We start from the raw sequence: 26,674 nt of genomic DNA on the forward strand, positions 1-26,674 counted from the left end.
AAGGGGACAGTGAGAGGGGGAAAGTAAGAGGGGGACAGTGGAAGGGGGACAGTGAGAGTGGGACAGACATAGTCGGACAGAGAGAGGGGCGACAGTGAGAGGGGAGACAGTGAGAGGGGGACAGAGAGACAGGACAGAGAGAGGAAGGCAGAGAGAGACAGGGACAGTGAGAGATGGACAGAGAGAGGGGAGACAGAGAGAGGGGTGACAGAGAGAGGGGGGACAGAGAGAGGGCGAACAGAGAGAAAGGGGACAGAGAGAGGGGGGACAGAGAGAGGTGGGATCAGAGAGAAAGGGGACAGAGAGGGGGGTCAGAGAGAAGGGCGTTAGAGAGAGGGTCAGTGAGAGGGGGACAGTGAGGGGGGACAGAGGGGGGACAGGGAGAGGGGGGACAGAGAGAGGGGGACAGGGAGAGGGGGTACAGAGAGAGGGACACAGAGAGAGGGGGACAGATGGGGGCAGAGAAATGGGTGACAGTGTGATGGGGACAGAGAGGGGGGACACAGGGAGCGGGACAGAGAGAGGGCGACAGAGAGAGGGTGGTCAGAGAAGAGGGGAAAGAGAGAGGGGGGAAAGTGAGGGAAACAGTGAGAAGGGGACAGTGAGAGGGGGACAGTGAGAGGGGGACAGACATAGTGGGACAGAGAGAGAAGTACAGAGAGAGAGGGGGGAGACAGAAAGACAAGATAGAGAGATGGGGGCAGAGAGAGACTGGGACAGTGAGAGATGGACAGAGAGAGGGGAGATTGATAGAGGTGTGACAGAGAGAGAGGGACAGTGAGAGTGGGACAGACATAGTGGGACAGAGAGAGGGGCGACAGTGAGAGGGGAGACAGTGAAAGGGGGACAGAGAGAGGGGCAAAGAAAGAGGGGGACACAGAGAGAGGGGGGCAAAGAGAGACTGGGACAGTGAGAGATGTATAGAGAGAGGGGAGACAGAGAGAGGGGTGACAGAGAGAGGGGGGACAGAGAGAGGGGGGACAGAGAGGGGGACAGAGAGAGGGGGACAGAGGGGGTGGCAGAGAGAGAGTGAGTGTGAGAGATGAAAATAGAGAGGGGGGAACAGAGAGAGCGAACAGAGATAGGGGCTGAGAGAGGGGGCAGAGAGAAGGGGACAGAGAAATGGGGGACAGAGAGAGCGGGGAAATAGAGAAGGGGGACAGAAAGAGGGGGCAGAGAGGTAGTACAGAGAGAGGGGACAGAGAGAGGGGGTACAGAGACCGTGGAACAGAGAGATGGGGACAGAGGAACGGGGTACAGAGAGAGGGGGAAGAGAGAGGGTGCAGAGAGAGAGGCGGACAGTGAGGGTGGACAGAGAGAGGGGGACAGACGGGGTGGCAGAGAGAGAGTGAGAGTGAGAGATGGAAATAGAGAGGGGGGACAGAGAGACCGAACAGAGATAGGGGCAGAGAGAGGGGGCAGAGAGAATGGGACAGTGAGAGGTGGACAGAGAGCGGGGGACAGAGAGCGGGGGACAGAGTGTGGGGGACAGAGAGGAGGGGACAGAGAAAGTGGGGACTGAGAGCATCGGGACAGAGAGATGGGGTCAGAGAGATGGGGGACAGAGAGGGGGGCAGAGAAAGGGGGGACAGAGAAAGGGAGCCAGAGAAAGGGGGACAGATAGAATGGGGGCAGAGAGAGGGTTGACAGAGAGGGGGACAGAGAGAGGGGGGACAGAGAGAGGGGGGGAAGGGAGAGGGGGGACAGAGAGAGGGACACAGAGAGAGGGGGACCGATGGGGGCAGAGAAATGGGTGACAGTGAAACGGTGACAGAGAAAGGGGACAGAGAGAGAGGGACAGAGGGAGGGGGACAGAGAGAGGGGAGACAGTGAGGAAGGGGGACAGATGGGGGGCAAAGAGATGCGTGACAGTGAGAGTGGGACAGAGAGAGCTGACCGAGAGAGCGGCGACAGAGAGAGCAGGGGACAGAGAGAGCGGGGGGCCGAGAGCGTGGGGGACAGAGAGAGTTGGGGACAGTGAGAGAGGGGGACAGATAGATCAGTGGACAGAGAGGACGGGGGACCGAGAGAGGGGGACCGAGAGATGGGGACAGAGAGACGGGGACAGACAGAGGGGGACAGAGAAAGGGAGACAGAGAAAGGGGGACAGAGAAAATGGGACAGAGAGAGGGGACAGATAGAGGTGGTCAGAGAGACAGGGACAAAGAATGGGGGACAGAGGAGGGGGACAGAGAGAGGGGGACAGAGAGGGGGGACAGAGAGAGGGGGACAGTGAGAGGGGTGACAGAGAGAGGTGGACTGAGAGAGAGGTGACAGAGAGAGGTGGACAGAGAGAGTGGGGACAGAGAGAGTGGGGACAGAGAGAGGGGGACAGAAAGAGGGGGCAGAGAGGCAGGACAGAGAGAGGGGACAGAGAGAGGGGGTACAGAGACCGTGGGAACAGACAGATGGGGACAGAGACGCGAGGTACAGAGAGAGGGACAGGAGAGATGGTGCAGAGAGAGAGGCGGACAGTGAGGGGGGACAGAGAGAGGGGGATAGCCGGGGTGTCAGAGAGAGTGAGAGTGAGAGATGGAAATAGAGAGGGGGGACAGAGAGTGCGAACAGAGATAGGGGCAGAGAGAGGCGGCAGAGAGAAGGGGACAGTGAGATGTGGACAGAGAGCGGGGGACAGAGAGCGGGGGACAGAGAGTGGGGGACAGAGAGGAGGGGACAGAGAGAGAGGGGGGACAGTGAGAGGGGGACGGTGAGAGGGGGACAGTGAGAGGGGGGACAGAGAGAGGTGGACAGAGAGAGAGGTGTTCAGAGAGAGTGGGGACAGAGAGAGGCGGAGAGAGAGTGGGGACAGAGAGAGAGGGACAGTGAAAGGGGGACAGCGAGGGGGGACAGTGATAGGCGTGACAGAGAGAGGTGGACAGAGAGAGAGGTGACAGAGAGAGAGGTGGACAGGGAGAGGTCGTCAGAGAGACAGGGACAAAGAATGGGGGACAGAGAGAGGGTGTACAGAGAGAGGGGGGACAGAGAGTGTGGGGGCCGGGAGAGGGGGCACAGAGAAAGGGGGGACAGTGAGACGGGGACAGTGAGAAGGGGAGAGTGAGAGGGGGACAGTGAGAGGGGTGACAGAGAGAGGGGGACAGTGAGAGGGGGACAGTGGGAGGGGGACAGTGAGACGGGTGACAGAGAGAGGTGGACAGAGAGAGAGGTGACAGCGAGAGAGGTGGACAGAGAGAGTGGGGACAGAGAGAGTGGGGACAGTGAGAGGGGGACAGAAAGAGGGGGCAGAGAGGTAGTACAGAGAGAGGGGACAGAGAGAGGGGGTACAGAGACCGTGGGAACAGAGAGATGGGGACAGAGAAACGGGGTACACAGAGAGGGGGAAGAGAGAAGGTGCAGAGAGAGAGGTGGACAGTGAGGGGGGACAGAGAGAGGGGGACAGAGGGGGTGGCAGAGAGAGAGTGAGTGTGAGAGATGAAAATAGAGAGGGGGGAACAGAGAGAGCGAACAGAGATAGGGGCTGAGAGAGGGGGCAGAGAGAATGGGACAGTGAGAGGTGGACAGAGAGCGGGGGACAGAGAGCGGGGGACAGAGTGTGGGGGACAGAGAGGAGGGGACAGAGAAAGTGGGGACTGAGAGCATCGGGACAGAGAGATGGGGTCAGAGAGATGGGGGACAGAGAGGGGGGCAGTGAAAGGGGGGACAGAGAAAGGGAGCCAGAGAAAGGGGGACAGATAGAATGGGGGCAGAGAGAGGGTTGACAGAGACAGGGGGACAGAGAGAGTGGGGACAGAGAGAGGGGGACAGAGAGGGGGGACAGAGAGAGGTGGACTGAGAGAGAGGTGGACAGAGAGAGTGGGGACAGAGAGAGGGGGAGAGAGAGTGGGGACAGAGATAGGGGACAGTGAAAGGGGGACAGCGAGGGGGGACAGTGATAGGAGTGACAGAGAGAGGTGGACAGAGAGAGAGGTGACAGAGAGAGGGGGGACAGAAATAGTGTCACAGAGATATGGGTGACACAGAGAGGGGGACAGGTGGGGGCAGAGAGATGGGTGACAGTGAGATGGGGACAGAGAGACGGGGACAGAGAGTGGGGAACAGAGGGAGGGGGCAGAGAGAGCGGGACAGAGAGAAGGGGGACAGAGAGAGGGGGGATAGAGAGAGGGGGGATAGAGAGAGAGGGGACAGTGAGAGGGGGGACAGAGAGAGGGGGACATAGAGAGGGGGACTATGAGAGGGGGACTGTGAGAGGGCGGACAGAGAGAGGGCGGACAAAGAGAGGGTGGTCAGAGAGAGTGGGGACAGAGAGAGGGGGGACAGTGAGAGGGGGGCAGAGAGAGTGGGACAGAGAGAGTGGCAGAGAGAAAGGGGTGACAGAGAGGAGGAGGACAGAGAGAGTGGGGCAGAGAGAGAGGTGGACAGTGAGGGAGGGGCAGAGAGAATCAGGGACAAAGAATGGGGGACAGAGAGAGGGGAAAGAGACACGGGTACAGAGAGATGGAGGACAGAGAGAAGGGGACAAAGAGACGGGGGACAGAGAGAGGGGGGACAGAGAGAGCAGTGACAGAGAGAGGGGGCAGAGAGAGAGGGACAGAGAGAGGGGGGACAGAGAGAGGAGTGACAGAGAGAGAGGGGGCAGAGAGAGGGGGACAGAGAGAGAGGGGGCAGAGAGAGAGGTGGGGACAGAGAGAGGGGAACAGAGAGAGGGGACAGAGAGAGGTCGTCATAGTGAGGCAGGGAAAAGGGGTTCAGGGAGAGAGGGTACACAGTGACGGGAACAGAGAGAGGGGGCAGAGTCACAGTGACAGAGATGAGAGGAGGACAGAGGTGGGGGGGACAGAGAGCAGGGCAACCGAGAGATTTGGTGGACAGAGAGAAGGGGAAATAGAGAGGGGGACAGAGAGAGGGGGAACAGAGAGAGAGGGGGGAGACAGAGAGACAAGATAGAGAGAGGGGGGCAGAGAGAGACTGGGACAGTGAGAGATGGACAGAGAGAGGGGGGACAGAGAGAGGGGGACAGAGATGGGGACAGAGAGACGGGGACAGAGGGAGGGGTCATGGGGGGAGAGTGAGGGACAGCGAGGGGAGACAGAGAGATGGAGACAGAGAGAGGGGAACAGAGAGAGGGAGACTGGGGGGACAGAGAGAGGGGGTACAGAGAGAGGGGGGACAGAGAGAGGCAGACAGACGGGGGGACAGAGAGAGGAGGACAGAGTGAGAGGGATAGAGAGATAGGGGGACAGAGAGAGAGGGGACAGAGAGAGGGGGACAGAGAGAGAGGGTGACAGAGAGAGAGGGGGACAGAGAGAGGGGGACAGACGGGGGTACAGACAGGTGGGACAGAGAGAGGGGGCAGAGAGAGGGGGACAGAGAGAGGGGTGCGGAGAGAGGGGGACAGAGTGAGAAGAACAGAGAGAGTTGGACAGAGTGTGGGGGACAGAGAAAGAGGGACAGAGAGAGAGGGAGGAGAGAGTGAGTGCGGAACAGAGGGGGGGGGACAGAAAGAGTGGGGGACAGAGGGGGGACAGAGAGCGGGGCACAGAGTGGGGGCGACAGAGTGTGGGGACAGGGGGGAACAGAGAGAGCATGGAAAGAGAGAGGGCGGACAGTGAAGGGGCCAGAAAGAGGGCAACAGAAAGAGGAGGGACGGGTGGACAGAAATGGGGGACAGAGAGAGAGGGGGAGAGAGAGAGGGCAGAGAGGGGGGAAAGAGATACTGGGGTCCAGAGAGAGGGGGGCAGTGTGAAGGGGCACAGAGAGAGGTGTGACAGAGCGAGGGGGCTACAGAGTGAGGGGGAGACTGAGAGACAGGGGGATAGGGAGGGTGGACAGAGCGAGGGTGGGACAGAGAGAGGGCAGAGAGTGGAGGACAGAGCGGGGGGGGGACAGTGAGAGAGGGACAGTGAGAGGGGAACAATGAGGGGGACACAGAGAGGATGGTCAGGGGGGCAGGGAGCGGGGGACGGAGCGAGGGGTGGACAGAGAGAGGGGGAGTCAGAGAGTGGGGGACAGAGAGAGGGGGACAGAGGGGGGGTGTCAGAGAGTGGAGAACAGTGAGAGGGGGGACAAAGGGGGGGGACAAAGAGAGGGGGGACAGAGGGGGAGGGGAAAAAGAGGGGGCTGGCAAAGAGAGGGGGGACAGAGAGAGGGAGACAGAGAGAGTGGTGTACAGAGAGAGATGAACAGAGAGTGGGAGACTGGGGGTCAGATGGGGAACAGGACGAGGGGGCCAGAGAGAGGGAGACTGGGGGGAGCAGAAAGAGGGGGACAGAGAGAGTGGGGCAGAGAGAGAGAGGGCAGAGAGGGGGGAAGAGGTTGTGGGGTTCAGAGAGAGGGGGGCAGTGTGAGGGGGTACAGAGAGAGGTGTGATAAAGCGAGGGGGCGACAGAGTGAGGGGGAGACTGAGAGACAGGGGATAGGGAGGGTGGACAGAGCGAGGGTGGGACAGAGAGAGGGGGACAGTGAGAGGGGCACTGTGAGGGGGACACAGAGAGGGTGGTCGGGGGGCAGGGAGAGGGGGACGGTGCGAGGGGTGGACAGAGAGAGGGGAGTCAGAGAGTGGGGAACAGTGAGAGGGGGGGACAAAGAGGGGGGGCAGAGGGGGTGGGGAAAAAGAGGGTGGTGGCAAAGAGGGGGGGGCAGAGAGCAAGGGACAGAGAGAGTGGGGGACTGAGAGAGATGAACAGAGAGTGGGAGACTGGGGGACAGAGGGGGGACAGGAAGAGGAGGACAGAGAGAGGGAGACTGGGGGATTGAAAGAGGGGGACAGAGAGAGGGGGGCAGAGAGGGGGGCAGAGAGAGGTGAGCGGGAGGGCAGAGAGGGATGGGCAGAGAGAGGGGAGAGAGAGGGGGGACGGGGGGGCGACAGAGAGAGGGGTACAGAGAGATAGGGGGACAGCGAGAGAGGGGGACAAAGAGAGATGAACAGAGAGTGGGAGACTGGGGGACAGAGGATGGACAGAAAGAGGGGGACAGAGAGAGGGGGACTGGGGGTCAGAAAGAGGGGGACAGAGAGAGGGGGAGAGAGAGAGAGAGGAAAGAAAGGGGGGTGCAGAGGGAGGGGACAGTGAGAGGGGAACAGAGAGAGTTGGACAGACAGAGGTGGACAGAGAAAGAGGGACAGAGAGAGAGGGTGGAGAGAGGGAGTGCGAACAGAGAGGAGAACAGAAAGAGGGGGGACAGAGAGCGAGGCACAGAGAGGGGGCGACAGAGTGTGGGGGATGGGGGGACAGAGAGAGCGCGGACAGAGAGAAGGTGGACAGAGAGGGGGCCAGAAAGAGGGTAACAGAAAGAGGAGGGATGGGGGGACAGAGAGCCGGGGGCAGAGGGGGTGGGGACAGAGAGGGGGGACAAAGAGAGGGGGGAGAGAGAGAGAGGGCAGAGAGGGGGGAAGAGATAGTGGGGGGGCAGAGAGCAGGGGGCAGTGTGAGGGGGCACAGAGAGAGGTGTGACAGAACGAGGGGGAGACAGAGTGAGGGGGAGACTGAGAGACGGGGGATAGGGAGGGTGGACAGAGCGAGGGTGGGACAGAGAGAGGGGCAAAGAGAGGGAGGACAGAGCGGGGGGTGACAGTGAGAGGGGGGACAGTGAGAGGGGGACAGTGAGGGGGGACACAGAGATGGTGTTCAGGGGGGCAGGGAGAGGGGGATGGAGTGAGGGGTGGACATAGAGGGGGGAGTCAGAGATTGGGGGACAGAGAGAGGGGGGTGGTCAGAGAGAGGGGAACAGAGAGGGGGGTGGAGAGGGGGGGGGGAAAGAGGGGGGGTGCAAAGAGAGGGGTGACAGAGAGAGTGGGACAGAGAGTGTGGGTGACAGAGAGAGATGAACAGAGAGTGGGAGACTGGGGGACAGAGGGAGCACAGGAAGCGGGGGACAGAGAGGGGAGAGTGGGGGGACAGAAAGAGGGGGACAGAGAGAGGGGGCAGAGAGAGGGGGCAGAGAGAATGGGGCGGGGGGGCATAGAGGGAGGGGCAGAGAGGGGGGACAGAGGGGGGGACAGGGAGATAGGGCGACAGAGCGAGAGGGGGACAAGGAGAGATCAACAGAGATTAGGAGCCTGGGGGACAGAGGGGAGACAGAAAGAGGGGGACAGAGAGAGGGAGACTGGGGGGACAGAAAGAGGGGGACAGAGAGAGGGGGTACAGAAAGAGGGGGGGACAGACGGGTGGGACAGACAGGTGGGACAGAGAGAGGGGGGATAGAGAGAGGGGGACAGAGAGCGAGAGGGACAGAGAGAGGAAGACAGAGAGAGAGAGGGTGACAGAGACAGAGGGGGACAAAGAGAGGGGGGACAGACGGGGGGCGTACAGACAGGTGGGACAGAGAGAGGGGGACAGAGAGACGGGGACAGAGAGGAAGGAAAGAGAGAGAGTTGGACAGAGACAGGAGGACAGAAAAAGGGGGACAGAGAGATAGGGCGGAGAGGGAGAAAGACATAGTGGGGAACAGAGGGGGGGACAGAGAGAGGTGGGACAGAGCGAGGGGGCAACAGAGTGAGGGGGAGACTGAGAGACAGGGGGATGGGGAGGGTGGACGGAGCGAGGGTGGGACAGAGAGAGGGGCAGAGGTGGAGGACAGAGCGAGGGGGACAGTGAGAGCGGGACAGTGAGAGGGGGGAACAGTGAGAGGGGGGACAGTGAGGGGGGACAAAGAGGGGGGGTCGGGGGACGCAGACAGAGGGGAATGGAACAAGGGGTGGACACACTGAGGGGAACGAGGGGACAGGGAGAGTGTGACAGAGAGAGTGGGAGTCAGAGATTGGGGGAAAGAGAGACGGGGACAGAAAGACGGAGGTGGTCAGAAAGTGGGGAACAGAGGGGGGACAAAGACAGGGGGGACAAAGACAGGGGGAACAGAGGGGTTGGGGAAAAAGAGGGGTCTGGTAAAGAGAGGGGCGACAGCGAGAGGGGGACAGAGAGAGTGGGGGACAGAGAGAGATGAACAGAGAGAGGGAGACTGGGGGGACAGAGGGGGGGACAGAGAGTGGAGGGGAACAGAGAGGAAGGATGGACAGAGTGGACTTCAGAGAGTAGGGGGACAGAGCGAGGGGAGACAGAGCGACAGGGGGCGGGGGAAGAAATAGTGGGGAACAGAGAGAGGGGGAAGAGTGGGTTGTGGGGGAGAGAGCGGGCAGAGAAAGGGAGAGAGAAAGGGGCAGAAAAAGGGGAGAGAAAGAAGGGGAGTGAGATTGGGTGAGAGAGTGGGGAGAGATTGAGGTAGAGAGGGGGGAGAGTGAGAGGGTGAGAGAGGGAGGGGGAGAAAGAGGGTGGAGGGGGACAGGGAGGGGAGAAAGACGGTGGAGGGGAGAGAGAGGGGAGAGATGGGGAGAGAAAGAAGGGGAGTGAGAATGGGGAGAGAGTGGGGAGAGATTGACGGGGAGAGAGGGGGAGAGTGAGAGGGTGAGAGAGGGAGGGGGAGAGATAGGGGAGAGAGATGGCGGTGAGAGTGGGGGAAGATATTCGGGAGAGATTGGGGAAAGACAGTGGGGAGAGAGGGGAGAGTGAGAGAGGGAGAGAGGGAGGGAGTGAGAGAGGGAGGGAAAGAGAGGGGAGAGATTTAGGTGACAGAGTGGGGGAGAGAGTTAGTGAAGAGAGAGAGGGGAGAGAGCGATTGAGGGGTAGAGAGAGGGGTGAGCGGGGTGGAGAGAGGGTCGAGAGAGAGGGGTGATGGAGGCGGGTAGAGGGGGAGAGAGGGGGAGAGAGAGGGGAAGAGAGGGGCGCGAGAGAGGGACTGAGAGAGAGGAGTGAGTGGGAGAGAGAGAAGGGAGTGAGTGGGGTTGAGACAGGGCAGTGAGTCGGGGTGAGACAGGGGAGAGTGAGAGGGAGGGAGGGAGTGAGAGAGGGAGGACGTGAGAGAGGGAGGGAGAGTGAGGTGACAGAGTAAGGGGAGGGAGCTCGTGAAGAGAGAGATGGAGAGAGAGGCTTAGAGAGAGCGGGTGAGATAGAGAGGGGGAGGGAAAGGGGAGAGAGAGAAAACGACGAGAGACAGGGTGAGATGGGGATAGACGGGGCAAGAGGGAGGGGGCGAAAGAGGGGGGCAATAGAGTGCGGCGAGAGAGAGGGGGTTGAGAGAGGTTGCAGAGAAAGGGGGTGAGAGAGGGAGAGGCAATAGAGGGGGGAGAGAGGGGGTAGAGAGGGAGAGAGTGTGTTTGGGAGAGAGGGGGAGAGAGAGGTTGGGGAGAGAGGGGGAGAGAGGGGCCAGAGAGGGGGAGAGAGGGCGCGAGAGGAGGGGAGAGAATGGTTAGAGACAGAGGGGCTGGTAGAGGGGTTGGGACGGAGAAAGAGAGGGGAGAGAGAGAGGAGAGAGAGCGGGGAGAGGGGGAGAGAGAGTGAGAGAGAGATGGATGGAGAGAGATGGGTGGAGAGAGATATGTGGAGAGAGAGGGGGTGAGGCAGATGGGGTGAGGGAGAGGCGGTGAGGGAGCGGGGGTGAGAGAGAGGGGATGAGAGTGAGGGGGTGAGAGTGAGGGGCAAGAGAGAGGGGGAAAGACAGGGCAAGAGTGGGGTCAAGAGAGGTGGAGAGGGGGGAAGAGAGTAGGGGAGAGTGAGAGGGAGGGAGTGAGCGAGGGAGCGTGTGAGAGGGGGAGGGAGAAGAGGTGACAGAGTAAGGGGACAGAGCTAGTGAAGAGAGAGAGATGGGAGAGAGAGGGGTAGAGAGAGGGGAAGAGAGAGAGGTGAGCAAGGGAGGGGGAGGGAGAGGGGAGTTAGAGTGGGGCAAGACAGAGGGGAGATGGAGGTCAGAGGGTGCGAGAGAGGGGGGCAAGAAAGAGTGGGGTGAGAGGGTGGACGAGAGAGAGGAGGCCAGAGAGAGTGGGTAGAGAGAGGGAGGAGAGGCGGGAAAGAGAGGGGAGAGAGAGGGGGAGAGAGGGGGGGAGAGAGACGGAGAGAGAGGGGAGAGAGGGGGAGAGTGTGGGGATAGAGAGGGGGAGGGGGAGAGAGGGGAGAGAGAAGGGGAGAGAGAGAGGGGAGAGAGAGGAGAGAGAGGGGGGAAGAGAGAGAGGGGACAGAGAGAGGGGAGGGAGAGGGAAGAGTGAGGGGAGAGAGAAAGGGGAGAGAGAGAGAGGGAAGAGAGAGAGAGTGGAGAGAGAGGGGGGACAGAGGGGGGAGAGAGGGGAGAGAGGGGGAAGAGAGAGGGGGAGAGAGGCGGGGGAGAGAGAGAGGGGGAGAGCGACGGGGAGAGAGAGAGACGAGAGAGGGGGCAGAGAAAGAGGGAGAGAAAGGAGGAGAGAAAGGAGGAGAGAAAGGAGGAGAGTAAGGAGTAGAGAGAGAGTTTGGGGACAGAGAGGAGGGGAGAGGAGGGGAGAGGGGAGAGAGAGGGTGAGAGAGAGAGTGAGTGCAGAAAGAGTGGGGGCAGAGAGAGTGAGGGGAAGATTAGGGGAGACAATGGGGGTGAGAGTGAGGGGGAGAGTGGGGAGAGAGAGAGTGGGGAGAGTGTGGGGAGACAGTAGGGAGAGAGTGGGAGGAGATTGGGGGAGGGAGAGTGTTAGGGAGGGAGGGAGAGAGAGGGAGCGAGTTGGTTGACAGAGTGGGGGAGGGAGTTAGTGAAGAGAGAGAGGAGAGAGTGGGGGTCAGAGAGAGAGAGGTGAAGAGAGAAGGGTTGAGAGAGAGAGACGGTAGAAAGAGAGGGAGAGAAGGGGAGAGAAGAGGGGAAAAGGATGGGGAGAGAGAGTGGGAGAGAGGAGTGGAGAGTTGGTGAGAGAGGGGGCGAGAGAGGGAAGTGGAGAGGGGGGAGCGAGATAGAGAGTCTTGGAGAGGGGTGAAGTGAGAGGCGGTAGAGCAAGATAGATACTGGGGAAGAGGGACGGGGAGAGGGGAGAGAGAGAGGGGGATAGAGGCTGAAGAGAGAGGCAGAGAGAGGGAGAGAGAGAGGGGAGAAAGAGAGGGGGTGGTGGAAGGGAAGTGGAGAGGGGGAGTGTGGGTGTGAGGGGGAGAGAGAGAGAGGGGGGAGTGAGTGGGGGAAATAGAGGATCGTGAGTAACAGTGTGTGAGAGAGTGGGAGGAAGACAGGGAGTGAGTGAGAGAGGTAGGCAGAGTGATGTGACAGAGTGAGGGGAGAGAGAGAGAGGGTCAGAGAGAGGTGCAGAGCGAGAGGGGCGAGAGAGGGAGGATGAAAGAAGGGAGGGAGATGAGGCAAGGGAGAAGGGGCAAGGGAGAGGGGAGAGAGACTCAGAGAGAGGGGAGAGAGACAGGCGAGAGAGAGGGGCAAGGGAGGGGGAGAGAGAGGGGGGAGGGGGAGAGGGGAGGGGAGAGAGAGATTGGAGAGATAGAGAGGCAGTAGAGAGTGAGAGGGGGAGAAGGGGCAGAGAGCGTGGGGTGAAAGAGGAGGAAGAGACAGGGGGTGAGAAAGAGAGGGAGAGAGAGAGGGGAGAGAGCGGAGGTGAGAGAGCGGGGGTAGAGTGTGCGGGAAGAGAGAGAAGGAGAGAGTGGTGAGAGAGTGGGGAGACAGGGGTGAGAGAGTGGGGAGACAGGGGTGAGAGTGTGGAGAGGGGGGTAGAGCGTGGGGGGGGAGAGAGTGAGGGTAGAGAGTGAGGGTAGAGAGGGAGGGTAGAGAGAGGGAGGAGAGAGACCGAGAGAGATACGGGGAGAGAGACGGAGGAAGGAGAGGTGGGGGAGAGGGAGGGGGAGAGAGACGGGGACAGAAAATGTGTTGAGAGGGGGACCATGAGAAGAGAGGGGGGAGAGAGATGGGGAGAGAGATGGGAAGAGAGAGGGGGAGAGACAGAAGTGCAAGAGGGGAGAGAGAAGGGGAGGGGGAAGAGACAGAAAGGGGCAGAGAGAGGGGAGAGAAATCGGAGAGAGTGGGGTAAGATGGTGGGAGAAGAGAGTGGGCGAGAGAGTGAGGGAAAAGAGTGGGGGAAAAGAGTGGGGGAGAGGGAGGAGAGATTGAGAGGGTGAGAGAGGGAGGGAGTGAGAGAGGGAGAGAGAGGGGAGAGATTTAGGTGACAGAGTGGGGGAGAGAGTTAGTGAAGAGAGAGAGAGTGGAGAGAGAGAGTGAGGGTTAAAGAGAGGGGGTGAACGGGGTAGAGAGAGAGGGTGGAGAGAGGGGGTGAGAGAGGGCGGAGAGAGAGAGAGCGAGGAAGAGCGAGGCGGTGAGATGGAAAGGGGAGAGATAGGGGAGAGTGGTGGAGAGATGAGAGTGAGGGGGACGGAGGGAGGGAGACAGAGGGGGAACAAAGAGTGGAGGGAGAGAGAGGGGGACAAAGGGAGGGGTAGAGAGGGAGGAGAGAGGTGGGGGAGAGAAGGGAGAGAGAGGGGAGAGAGAGGGGAGAGAGAGGGGGATAGAGAGGGGGAGAGAGGGGGTGGAGAGAGAGGGGGAGAGAGATGGAGAGAAATGGGGAGTAGAGAGAGTAGGGGAGAGAGCAGAGAGAGTGTGGGGAGTGAGTGGGCAGTAAGTGTGGGGGGAGAGAGTGGGGGAGAGAGTGGCGAGGGAGAGGGTTAGGGAGGGAGTGAGAGAGAGGGGAGAGAGTTAGGTGGCAGGGTCCAGGAGAGTTAGTTAAGTGAATGAAAGAGGGGAGACAGTGAGTGCAGGGTAGAGAAAGGGGGTGAGAGAGACGGTAGAGAGAAACGGTAGAGAGAGGGGAGAGAGGGGGTAGATAGGAGGCAAGAAAGGGGGATTGAGCGCTTAGACAGTGGATGAGAGGGGGCAAGGCAGCAGAGAGAGAGGGAGGAGAGTGAGAGGGGCAGAGAGAGGAAGAGAAAGAGAGGGGAAGGGAGATGGGTAGAGTGACGGGGAGAAAGAGGGGGAGAGAGACGGGAGAGAGAGGGGAGAGAGAGAGAGGGTTGGTGGGAGAGAAGTGGAGAGACGGGGGAGTGTGGGTTTGAGAGAGGTGGAGAGACAGGGGGACGTGAGTGGGAGAGAGAGAGGATAGTGAATGACAGGGTGAGAGAGGGAGGGGTGAGAGAGGGAGGGAGAGTGAGGTGACAGAGTGAGGGGAGAGAGAGGGGCAGAGACAGGGGCAGAGAGAGAAGGGCGAGAGAGGGAGGGTGAAAGATGGGAGGGAGAGGAGACAAGGGAGAAGGGGCAAGGGAGAAGGAAGAGAGAGGCCGACAGAGGGGGCAAGGGCGGGGGAGAGAGAGGGAGGGGCGAGAGGGGGAAGGGAGGAGGTAGAGGAGGGGCAGAGATAGAGAGGCAGTAGAGAGAGGGCAGAGAGAGGGGGTAGAGAGCGGGCGAGAAAGAGGGGAAGAGAAATGGGGAAAGTTAGGGGAGATTGAGGGGTGTGACAGAGAGAGGAGAGAGGGGGCGAGAAAGCGGAGGTGAGAGAGCAGGCGTGAGAGAGCAGGGAAGAGAGTGGGGGAGAGAGAGTGGGAGAGACAGGGAGTGAGGGGGGGAGAGTGAGGGTGGAGCGAGAGGGCGAGAGAGAGGGGGATATAGTCGGGGAGAGAGACGAAGAGAGAGGGGGAAGCAGAAGTGGGGAGAGGGGTTGGGGGAGAGAGAGAGGCAGAAAATGGGAGTGAGAGGGGGAGAGAGTGGGGGAAGAGAGTGGGGGAAGAGAGAGAGGGTGAGAGAGGAAGTGAGTGAGAGATGGAGACAGAGGGTGAGAGAGGGGAGAGATTTAGGTGACAGCGAGGTGGAGAGAGTTATTGAAGAAAGATCCGGGAGACAGAGAGAAGGAAGGGGAGAGAGAGGGGAGAGTGGGGAGAGAGAAGTGGGAGACGGAACAGAGGGAGGGGGACAGAGTGGGGACAGAGAGTGGAGGGAGAGATGGGGGAGAGAAAGGGGAGAGAGAGAAACGGGTAGAGAGATGGGGAGAGAGAGAGGGGAGAGAGACAGGGGAGAGTGAGGGGGGAGAGAGAGAGGGAGAGAGAGGGGGGAGAGAGAGAGACGGGGAGAGAGAGAGGGAGAGAGAGGGGGAGAGAGATGGGGAGAGGGAGGGTGAGAGAGATGGGGAGAGGGAGGGTGAGAGAGAGGGGGAGAGAGAGGGGGAGAGAGATGGGGAGAGGGAGGGTGAGAGAGAGGTGGAGAGAGAGGGGGAGAGAGAGGGGGAGAGCGAGGGGGAGAGCGAGAGGGAGAGCGAGGGGGAGAGAGAGAGGGCGGAGAGAGAGGGGGAGAGAGATGGGGAGAGGGAGGGTGAGAGAGAGGTGGAGAGAGAGGGGGAGAGAGAGGGGCAGAGCGAGGGGGAGAGCGAGAGGGAGAGCGAGGGGGAGAGAGAGGGGGGGAGAGAGGCGGGGAGAGAGAGAGGGGGAGAGAGAGGGGGGAGAGAGATTGTGGAGAGAGAGTGGGGGAGAGTGTGGCCGGTGGGAGTGGGGGGAGAGAGTAGGGAGAGAGTGAGTGAAAGAGAGAGGGGAGACAGTTAGGTGACAGGATGTGGGAGACAGTGAAGAGAAAGTGAGGGGGGAGAGAGTGAGGGGTAGAGAGACGGAGTGAGAGAGACGGTATAGAGAGATGGGAAAAGAGGTGGTGAGAGGAGGAGAGAGAGGGAGAGAGGGGGGTAGAGAGGGGGAGAGACGGGGAGAAAGAGAGGGGAGAGCGATGGGGAGAGTGAAGTGGAGAGAGAGGAGAGACAGAGAGGGTAGAGCGAGAGAAGTAGTTTGTCCAATGTGTGCAGGAGGGTTTCCTGACACAATATGTAGATAGGCCAACAAGAGGTGAGGCCATACTGGATTTGGTTCTAGGTAATGAACCAGGCCAGTTGTTAGACTTGGAGGTAGGTGAGAACTTCGGGGGCAGTGACCACAACTCGGTGACTTATACTCTAGTGATGGAGAGGGATAAGTGTGTACTGCAGAGCAACAGTTATAGCTGGGGGCAGGGAAATTATGATGCGGTGAGGCATGAATTAGGATGTGTGGTTTGTAAAAATAGGCTTCAAGGGAAGAACACAAATGATATGTGGAGATTGTTCAAGGAACAGCTAATGGGTGTCCTTGATAAGTATGTACCAGTCAGGCAGGGACGAAAGGGTCTTGTGAGGGAGCCGTGGTTTAATAACGAATTGGAATCCCTTGTGAAAGGGAAGAGGGCGGCCTATGTAAAGATGAGGCGTGAAGGTTCAGTTGGGGCGATTGAGAGTTATAAGGTAGCCAGGAAGGATCTAAAGAGAGAGCTAAGAGCAGCAATGAGGGGACATGAAAAGTCCTTAGTTGGTAGGATTAGGGAAAACCCAAAGGCTTTCTATAGGTATGTCAGGAATAAAAGGATGACTAAGGTAGGTATCGGTCCAGTCAAGGACAGTAATGGGAAGTTGTGTGTGGAGGCGGAGGAGATCGGTGAGACACTAAATCAATACTTTTCGTCAGTATTCACTCAGGAACAGGACATTGTTGCTGATGTGAATATTGAGTCACAAGTGATTAGAATGGATGGCCTTAAGGTACGTAGGGAAGAGGTCTAGGGAATACTGGAAAGGATGAAAATAGATAAGTCCCCTGGGCCTGATGGCATTTATCCTCAGATCCTCTGGGAAGCTAGGGAGGAGATAGCGGAGCCATTGGCCTTGATTTTTAGGTCGTCGTTGTCTTCGGGGACAGTGCCAGAAGACTGGAGGATAGCAAATGTGGTCCCCTTGTTCAAGAAGGGGAGTAGGGATAGCCCGAGTAACGAGAGGCCAGTCAGTCTCACTTCTGTTGTGGGCAAAGTCTTAGAGAGAATCTTAAGGGATAGGATTTATGAACATCTGGATCGGAATAATGTGATCAAGGATAGTCAGCATGGTTTTGTGAAGGGCAGGTCGTGCCTCACAAACCTTATTGAATTCTTTGAGAAGGTGATCAAGGAAGTGGACGAGGGTAAAGCAGTATATGTGGTGTATATGGATTTTAGCAAGGCGGTCGATAATGTACCCCATGGCAGGCTAATGCAAAAACTACGGAGGTATGGCATTGAGGGTGCATTAGAGGTTTGGATTAGGAATTGGCTGGCTGGAAGGAGACAGAGGGTAGTAGTTGATGGTATAGGTTCATTTTGGAGCGCAGTTACTAGCGGTGTTCCACAAGGATCTGCTTTGGGACCATTGCTGTTTGTCATTTTTATAAATGACCTGGAGGAGGGGCTTGAAGGTTGGGTGAGCAAGTTTGCGGATGACACGAAAGTCGGTGGAGTTGTGGACAGCGAAGAAGGATGTGGCAGGTTACAGCGGGATATAGATAAGTTGCAGAACTGGGCAGTAAGGTGGCAAATGGAATTCAATGTAGCTAAGTGTGAAGTCATGCACTTTGGTAGGAGTAACAAGAAGATGGATTACTGGGCTAATGGTAGACTACTTGGTAGTGTGGATGAGCAGAGGGATCTTGGTGTCCATGTACACAGTTCTTTAAAAGTTGCCACCCAGGTAAATAGTGCGGTGAAGAAGGCATATGGTGTACTGGGCTTTATTGGTAGAGGAATTGAGTTCCGGAGTCCTGAGGTCATGTTGCAGTTGTATAGGACTCTGGTGCGGCCTTATCTGGAGTATTGTGTGCAGTTTTGGTCGCCATACTATAGGAAGGATGTGGAGGCATTGGAACGAGTGCAGAGGAGGTTTACCAGGATGTTGCCTGGTATGGTAGGAAGATCGTATGAGGAAAGGCTGAGGCACTTGGGGCTGTTCTCATTTGAGAAAAGAAGGTTTAGGGGAGATTTGATAGACGTGTACAAGATGATTAGGGGTTTAGATAGGGTTGGCAGTGACAACCTTTTTCCGCGTATGGAGTCAGCTGTTACTAGGGGACACAGCTTTAATTTAAGGGGAGGTTGGTATAGGACAGATGTTAGGGGTAGATTTTTTACTCAGCGGGTTGTGAGTTCATGGAATGCCCTGCCAGTAGCAGTGGTGGACTCTCCCTCTTTATGGTCATTTAAGCGGGCATTGGAGAGGCATATGGAGGTTATTGGGCTAGTGTAGGTTAGGTGGGCTTCGGTCGGCGCAACATCGAGGGCTTAAGGGCCTGTATTGCGCTGTATTTTTCTATGTTCTATGTTCTAAGTAAAGAGACGGGGGAGTGTGGGTTCGAGAAAAGGGAGAGAGGGGGCAGTGAGTGGTGGAGAGGGAGGATAGTGAATGACAGGGTGAGAGAGGGAGGAAGGGAGAGAGGGAGGGAGTGAGAGAGGGTGGGAAAGTGAGGTGACAGAGTGAGGGGAGAGAGAGGGGCAGAGAGAGGGGCAGAGAGACAGGGGCAAAAGAGAGGAGAGAGAGGAGGCAAGGGATAAGGGGCAAGGGAAAGGGGAGTGATGGGGAGAGTGGGGGAGAGAGGGAGAGGGAAGACGGGGGAAAGAGAGTGGGGAGAGAGAGGTGGAAAATGTGGGGGGAGAGTGAGGGGGGAGAGTGAGGGAGAGAGTGGGAGAGGGGGGAGAGAGTGGGAGAGAGTGCAGGAGAGAGGGTCAGAGAGCGGGGAGAAAGAGTGGGAAGAGAGAGGGGAGAGAGTGGGGGAGAGGGCAGGGGAGAGTGAGAGGTTGAGAGAGAGAGGGGGAGAGAGTGAGGAGAGACAGGGGGAGACAGACTGGGAGAAAGAGGTAGAGAGAAGGGAGAGATAGAGTGGGAGAGGGGGCAGATAACGGGCTGAGAAAGAGGGAGAAGAGCGGCGGTGAGAAAGTGTGTGGAGAAAGGCGGGGAGAGAATGGTGGGAGAGTGAGGGGGAGAGAGAGAGGGGGAGAGAGAGTGGGGAGAGGGAGAGGGATAGAGATGGCGAGAGAGGGGGGGGTGAAGGGTGGAGAGACAGGGAGAGTGACGGGGAGACAGGGGGAGTGAAAGGGGAGGGTGAGTAAAGGGGAGAGGGAGTGGGGAGAAAGGGGACTGAAAGGGGCTGAGGGAGAGAGAGCGGGAAGTGAGCGGGGGGGCCGAGTGAGGGCGCTCCAGTGAGGGGGTTTGAGTGAGTGGGGGGTTGAATGAGGGGGGTTGAGAGAGGGGTAGAGAGGGGAGAGAGAGAGGATATAGACAAAGGGTGGTCAATAGAGTGGGTCGAGTGAGGGGGCCGAGTGAGGTGGGGTTGAGTGAGGGGTTGGAGTGAAGGGGTCGAGTGGGGGGGGGTTGAGTGAGGGGGTCGAGAGAGGGGGTCAAGAGAGGGGGTTCGAGGGTGGTCGAGTGAGGGGATCGAGGGGGGGAAAGAAAGGGGGAGAAAAGGGATCGAGAGGGGGCAAGAGAGGGATGGGGGAGAGGAGGAGAAGGTGAGAGAGAGGTGGAGAGAGAGGGGGTTCAAGTGAGGCGGTTCGAGTGAATGGGTCAAGAGGTGGGGTCGAGAGTGGCGGGTCCTGAGAGGGAGTCGAGAGATGGTGTAAAGTGAGGGGGTTTGAAAGAGGGGGTGTCGAGAGAGGGGGGTCGAGAGAAGGGGGGCGCTAGAGAGAGGGATCGAGTGAGGGGTGTCGAGTGAGAGGGAGAGACAGGGGGAGAGGGACTGGGAGAGAAAGGGGGAGAGAGGGGTGGAGAGACGGGGAGAGCAACGGGCTGAGACGGGGAGTGACAGGATTAGTGAGAGGGGGAGGGTGAGGAAGGGGAGAGGGAATGTGGAGAAAGGGGGACAGAAAAGGAGTGAATGGGGAGAGAGAGTCAGTCGAAAGAGGGGGAAGAGTGAAGGGGAGAGAGGGGTGAGAGAGGGAGTCGAGCGAGTGGGAGTCGAGAGAGGGGGAGTCGAGAGAGGGTGATGAGTGAGGGATCGAGTGAGGGGTCTTGAGTGAGGGGGTTGAGTGAGGGGGAGGGGGAGAGATGGGGAAACGAGGTATGAGAGAGGGAGTCGAGAGAGGGGGTAGAGTGAGGGGGTTGAGAGAGGGGCAGAGAGGGAGGCGGAAAGGGGGTGGAGGGGGGATGGGGATGGGGAGAACAAGAGGGAGTCGAGAGAGGGTGTTGAGAGAGGGAGTCGAGAGAGAGGGTCGAGTGAGGGGTACGAGAGGGGGAGAGATGGGGAGAAAGGGGGAGAGAGAGTGGGGAGAGAGGGGGTGGAGTGAGGTGGGTAGAGAGAGAAGGGTCGAGACAGCGGGGTCGAGAGAGATTCGAGAGAGGGGGTCGAGTGAAGGGGTCAAGTGAGGGGGTCGACAGAGTGGATCGAGAGAGGGGGTGAGAGAGAGGGGTGAGGTGGGGAGACAGAGGAGAGAGAGGGATCGAGAGAGGGGGTCAAGAGACGGGGTCCAGTGAGAGGGTCGATAGAGTGGGTGAGAGAGGGGGCGAGAGAGGGGGCGAGAGAGGGGCGCGAGAGGGGCGGGAGAGACTGGGGCAGAGACGGGGGAGAAAGTGGGGGAGAGAGGGCGGAGGGAGAGAGGGGGCATAGAGAGGGGGCAGAGAGAGGGGAAGAAAGTGATAGAGAAGGGAGCGAGAGTGAAGGGAGAGAAGGGGTGATCGAAGTGTGAGCAAGGGAGACGGGCGAGAGATGGGGCGAGCGAGAGAGAGAGTGAGTGAGGGGACAGAAATGTGAGAGAGTCTGGGAGATCGAGAGAGAGAGAGCATGATAAGGGGATGAGAGAGAAATAGAAAGAGAGTAAGATAGAAAGAGGGGAGAGCGAAATAGGGAGAGATACAGGGCGAGCCAGAGAGAGAGGGGGACTTGAGGGAGAGGCATGCGAGGGAGAGAGAGAGGTGCAAGTGTGAGTGAGCGAGGGGACAGAAATGAGAGAGAGAGTCTGAGAGATCGAGAGAGAGCGCGATAAGGGGAAGAGAGAGAATGAGAAAGAGAGTAAGATAGAAAGAGGGGGAGAGCGAGCTAGGGAGAGATACAGGGTGAGCCAGAGAGAGAGAGGGATGTGAGGGAGAGGCACGCGAGGGAGAGAGAGAGAGTGCGTTGAGAGACAGGGATGAGATGGAGAATAAGTGAGGGGGTGGGAGCAAGAGTGAGTGAGAGGGTGAGAGAGAGAGAGTGAGTGAGGGGAAGAGAGATAGAGAGAGAGGGTGAGAGGGGGGTGAGAGAGAGAATGAGAGTGGGTGGGTGAGAGAGGGGATAAAGAAAAAGAGACAGAAAGTCAGAGAGAGAGAGAGAGAGAAAGAGATGTCCCAGGGAGGACTAGTACAGCGGAGGTGAAAGCAGGACCCTCACAAGATGGTGGGAATGAAGTCTAGAATGTTGCTGCACCTTGCCCAGCTCTGTATCTATGTCCTGTCTTCCGTGTCTGAATATAGAAGGCCACGACCTCCTTGCTGTGCTGTTTCCTGTGAGTGATCTTTCCGTCTGCAGGATTTACTGAAGGCTCCAGATCTCCCTCTCCGTCTATCTCTGGTTGACCAAGCGACTTTGATGTGGTTATGGACGAGACAGGAGTTAGGAATTCGGCTAAGACAGGAACATCCTGATTACCTGCAGGAGACAGAGAAATAGACAGAATGGGAAGTTAAACTGCTACAGTGAGGTAAAAACAATGACTGCAGATGCTGGAAACCAGATTCTGGATTAGTGGTGCTGGAAGAGCACAGCAGTTCAGGCAGCATTCAAGTAGCTTCGAAATCGATGTTTCGGGCAAAAGCCCTTCAGAAGTGAGGGTTACACAAGGAGAATGGCACTGAGTCCCACATAGATCTGGAAAATTTCAGTCTCCGTCTCTGGCCTGTGCTGTTTTTCTCTCTGGAGTGGAGAATTCTGTTAGCTCAGAATCTGGATTAACTGCAAGAGTGAGAGACATAACAGAGGCAGCAATTAGACCCATACAGTGAGCGGTATCACATGGAGGGAGACTGAGTGATATCACCAGAGTGCAGGAAGATATCAGGAGCAAACAATGGTCATGGTGAAAGGGGTTTGATTCATGCTGCATTGGGATCAGTACTCACTGACGGTTGAACTACGATTGGGACAGGTGATGGCCTCGTGCTATTCTCACCCGACTGTTCATCCAAACCTTAATACTGGAGTGCAGTATACCCATCTAACTGCCTCATATCCTTTCAGGAAGGAAATCTGTTATGGGCAGCGGGTCTGGCCTACATATGAATCCAGACCCAGAGCAATGGGGTTGACTCTCAACTGCCCCCTGAAATGATCCAGCAAGGCACTCAGCTCAAGAGCAGCTCGGAGTGGGCATGCGATGCTGGCTAACCAGAGACAGCAACATCCCATGAGTGAATTAAACACAACACTGCTGGGAACAGTGTCCTGGTCAACCGTGTCGGTAAGCTTATGGGCAGGACTTTAAACTGACAGAGAGGATGCAGGGCCAGGGTTCAGGTGAAAGGACCTATCCAAATCCAAAGAGAAAATGGTGATGTAGCTGAAGACAAGCAGAAAGGAACAGGGAGAGACAGAGTTTAACTGAAACTGTACATCAGTGAATTGGACTGTGACAAGAAATTGTGGAAAGAGTCAATCTTAATGTTCTTGTTTTGTACTGGATAATGTCTCTGCAATAAGGTGGATGGATTGTGGCACAGAGATAAATGAGATTTAGTGGTGACAGGGTGAACAAAAGGTGGATCATGAATATTCTATTGTCCACCTCCTTGAGGGGTGTCAGGGAGTGCAGGATGGGTATCCCTGACAGTAATGGGTAACAAAGGCATTACAGAGAAAGCATTTGGCCTCAGATGATGCAGCTGAATCAGTCTGAATGCAGATTCTGGGTAACACGTGTCAAAAACACAAGCAGGAGAACAGTTTTTAGGTGACCTAACAGTATTTCAATGCTCAACCCTGTTACACATTCCTGTGTAATACAAAGCCACTGTGATAATTCTGGGAGACTTCAGTCTTTGTATAATCTAGGGCAGTCACATCGGCAAAAGTGATGTTCTCCGAACTCCTCTTTGAATGTTTGTGTCAGTGTTTCTTTGAATAACACGTTGTGCAAACGGCCAGGGAGGTGACTATCTCAGATCGACCGTTGGGTGATGACGCTGAGGGAAGGAGTAATGTCCCACTGAGATATCCTCTGGGAAATTGTCGTGTAGTGAAATTCAGTGAGATGATGGATTGTTAAAGTGACCATAAAGCACACCCGACAATCACAACCAAAGCCATTGACATGTGTTTGAGAGGAGAACTGACCAAGGTAAACAGGGGAAACAGTGAAGTGTGTGGCTGGAAATGGACAGTGCAAAACATTTACAGTCATAGAGATGTACAGCACAGAAACAAATCATCCACGCCACCAACATATCCTATCACAATCTCGTTTTATTTGCCATCAGTTGGCCCAAATCCCTCTCAACCCTTCCTGTTCGTATACCCATCCAAATGCCTTTTAAATGCAGTAATTGTACCAGTCTCCACAACTTCATCTGGCAGTTAATTCCATACACGCAACACCCTCCACATCAAAACGTTGTCCCTTACGTTCCTTTTATATCTTTCCCCTCTCACCCTCAACCTGGGCCCTCCAGTTCTGGACTACCCCACCCTAGGGAAAAGAACATGTCTGTTATACCTATCGATTTGTCTCATGGTTTTATAAACCTACATATGGGTGCCCCTCAGCCTCAGACATTCCAGGGAAAACAGGCCCAGTGCATTTCACCTCTCCCTGTGGCTCAATTCCTCCAATCCTATCTTCATCTTTGTAAATCTTTTCTGAACCCTTTCAATTTATACAACATCCTTCCGATAGGGAGGAGACAAGAATTGCACACAATATTCCAAAAGTGGCTTATCCAATGTCCTATACAGCCACAACATGACCTCCCAACTCCTCTACTCAATGCACTGATCAGTAAACACAACCATACCAAACTCCTTCTTCACTATCCTATCGACACACAATTCTCTTTTCAAGGAACAATGAACCTGCACTCCAAGGTCTCTTTGTTCAGAAACACTCCCTGGGACCTTAACATTAAGTGGATCAGTCCTGCGAAGAGTTGCTTTTCCAAAATGTAGCACCTCCCATTTATCTAAATAAAGCTCCATCTCCCACTCCTCAGCCCATTGGCCCATCAGTTCACCATCCCGTTGTAATGTGATGTAACATTCTTCACTGTCCACTACAACTACAATTTTGGTGTCATCTGCAAACTTACTAACTATACCTGCTGTGTTCACATCCAAATCATTTATATCATTAATGGAAAGTAGTGGACGCAGCACCGATCCTTGTGGCACTCCACTGGGCACAGGTCTCCAGACTGAAAAAAACACCCTCCACAACCACCCTCTGTCTTATACCTTCCTGCCAGATCCATATCCAAATGGCTGGTTTACCCTGTGTTCCATGAGATCTATCCTTGCTCTCCAATCTCCCATGTGGAAACATTTCGAGCACCTTACTGAAGTCCATGTCGCTCCCATCCACCGTGCTGCCCTCATCAATCCTTTTGGTACTTCTTCAAAAAACTCAATATCTTGAGCCATGATTTCCCACGTACGAAGCAATGCTGACTATCCCTAATTAGACATTGCCTTTCTAAATACATGTAATTCCTGTCCCTCATGTATCCATCTTTCCACGTGCCCACGACTGACGTCAGGTGAACCAGTCTGCAGTTCCCTGGCTTGTCCTTACCAGCCTTCCTAAACAGTGGCACCACGTTAGCCCAACCTGCAGTCTTCTGGTACCTCACCTGTGTCTATCGATGATACAAATATTTCAGCAAAGGGCACAGCAATCACTTCTCTAGCTTCCGAGAGATCGAGAGTATACCTGAAAAGGTCCTGGGGATTTATCCACCTTTAACCATTTCAAGACATCCAGCACCTCCTCCTCTGTAATATGGACATTTTGCAAGATGACATCATCTATTTCCCAATGCTATTTCCCAAACCATCATTCTATTCTACATCATCCATGTCCTTCTCTACAGTAAACACTTGTTCAGTTTCTCCCCCATCTCCTGCAGCTCCACGTGCAGGCTGCCATGATCTTTGAGGGCTCTATACTCTCCCCAGTGACCCTTTTGTCCTACATGGATTTATACAAATGTTTTGGATTCTCCTTAAATCTATTTGCCAAAGCAATCTCATGTCCCCTTTTTGCCCTCCTGATTTTCCTCTATCCCGACACAACACTACACTGACCCCCTCCCTGATTGATCCCTTCACAACACTGCAATCTCCCCCTCCCTGACTGATCCCTACCCAACACTGCAATCTCCCCCTCTCTGACTGTTCCCTACCCAACACTGCACTCACCCACTCCCTGACTGATCCCTACCCAACACTGCAATCTCCCCCTCCCTGACTGATCCCTACCCAACACTATAATCTCCCCCTCTCTGACTGATCCCTACCCAACACTGCAAACTCCCCCTCCCTGACTGATCCCAACCCAACACTGCAGTGTCCTCCTCCCTGACTGATCCCTACACAACACTGCAATATAACCCATTCCCTGACTGATCCCTACCCAACACTGTAATCTCCCCCTCCCTGACTGATCGCTACCCAACACTGTCATCTCCCCCTCGCTGACTGATACCTACCCCGCATTAAATAAAGCCCCTCACTGACTGATCACTACCCATCACTGCAATCTCCCCTCACTGACTGATCCCTACCCAACACTGCAATCTCCCCCTCCCTGACTGATCCCTATCCAACACGGCAATCTCCCCCTCCCTGAATGATCCAATCCCAACACAACAATATACCCCTCCCTGACTGATCCCTCCCCTACACTGCAATCTCCCCCTCCCTGAATAATCCATTCCCAACATTGCACTCACCCCCTCCCAAATTGGTCCCTACACAACACTCCAATCTCCCCCTCCCTGACTGATCGCTATCCAACACTGTCATCTCCCCCTCCCTGACTGATACCTACCCCGCATTAAATAAAGCCCCTCACTGACTGATCACTACCCATCACTGCAATCTCCCCTCACTGACTGATCCCTACCCAACACTGCAATCTCCCCCTCCCTGACTGATCCCTATCCAACACGGCAATCTCCCCCTCCCTGACTGATCCAATCCCAACACAACAATATACCCCTCCCTGACTGATCCCTCCCTAACACTGCAATCTCCGACTTCCTTACTGATCCCTACCCAACACTGCAATCACCCCCTCCCTGGCTGATCTCCACTCAACACTGCAATCTCCCCCTCCCTTACAGATCGCTCCCCAACACAGCACTCACCCACTCCCTGACTGATCCCTACGCAACACTGCAATCACCCCCTCCCTGACTGATCCCAACCCAACATTGCACTCACCCAATCCCTGACTGATCCCATGCCAACACTGCAATCTCCACCACCCTGACTGATACCGAACCAACACTGAAATCTCCCTCTCCCTGACTGATCACTTCACAATTGCAATCTCCCCCTCCCTGACTGATCCTTATCGAAAACTGCAATCCCCCTTCCTGAATGCTCCTGACCCAACACTGCAATATCCCCCTCCCTGTCTGATCCCTGCATAACACTGCACTTACCCTCCCTGACTAATCCCTATCCAACACTGCAGTCTCCCCCTCCCTGACTGATCCCTCCCCAATACTGCACTAACCCCCTCCCTGGCTGATTCCTACCCAACTTTGCAATCTCCCCCTCCCTGACTGATACCTACCGAACACTTCAATCTCACCCTCCCTGACTGATCCCTCCCCAACACTGCAAACTCCCCCTCCCTGACTGATCCCTCCCGAACACTGCAATCTCCCCCTCCCTGACTGATCCCTCCCTAATACTGCAATCTCCGACTTCCTTACTGATCCCTACCCAACACTGCAATCTCCCCCTCCCTGACTGATCCAATCCCAACACAACAATATACCCCTCCCTGACTGATTCCTCCCCTACACTGCAATCTCCCCCTCCCTGAATAATCCATTCACAACATTGCACTCACCCCCTCCCAAATTGGTCCCTAACCAAAACTGAAATCTCCCTCTCCCTGACTGATCACTTCACAACATTGCAATATCCCCCTCCCTGACTGATCCCTCCCCAAGACTGCA

At 56.5% G+C, this 26,674-nt stretch overlaps 1 long non-coding RNA gene across 1 annotated transcript in view; it reads right to left on the reverse strand.

Moving 5' to 3' along the window:
• The window catches only part of LOC140471684 (uncharacterized), a 104,351-nt gene that overhangs the window by 30,033 nt on the left and 47,644 nt on the right, over positions 1-26,674 (reverse strand). The window contains exon 2 of the long non-coding RNA XR_011957167.1: positions 20,922-21,143. This is a non-coding gene — a long non-coding RNA (uncharacterized lncRNA). The remainder of the gene's footprint in view (positions 1-20,921; positions 21,144-26,674) is intronic.

The sequence above is a fragment of the Chiloscyllium punctatum genome, unplaced genomic scaffold, assembly GCF_047496795.1.
Source record: "Chiloscyllium punctatum isolate Juve2018m unplaced genomic scaffold, sChiPun1.3 scaffold_153, whole genome shotgun sequence".
NCBI classification, from domain to species: domain Eukaryota; kingdom Metazoa; phylum Chordata; class Chondrichthyes; order Orectolobiformes; family Hemiscylliidae; genus Chiloscyllium; species Chiloscyllium punctatum.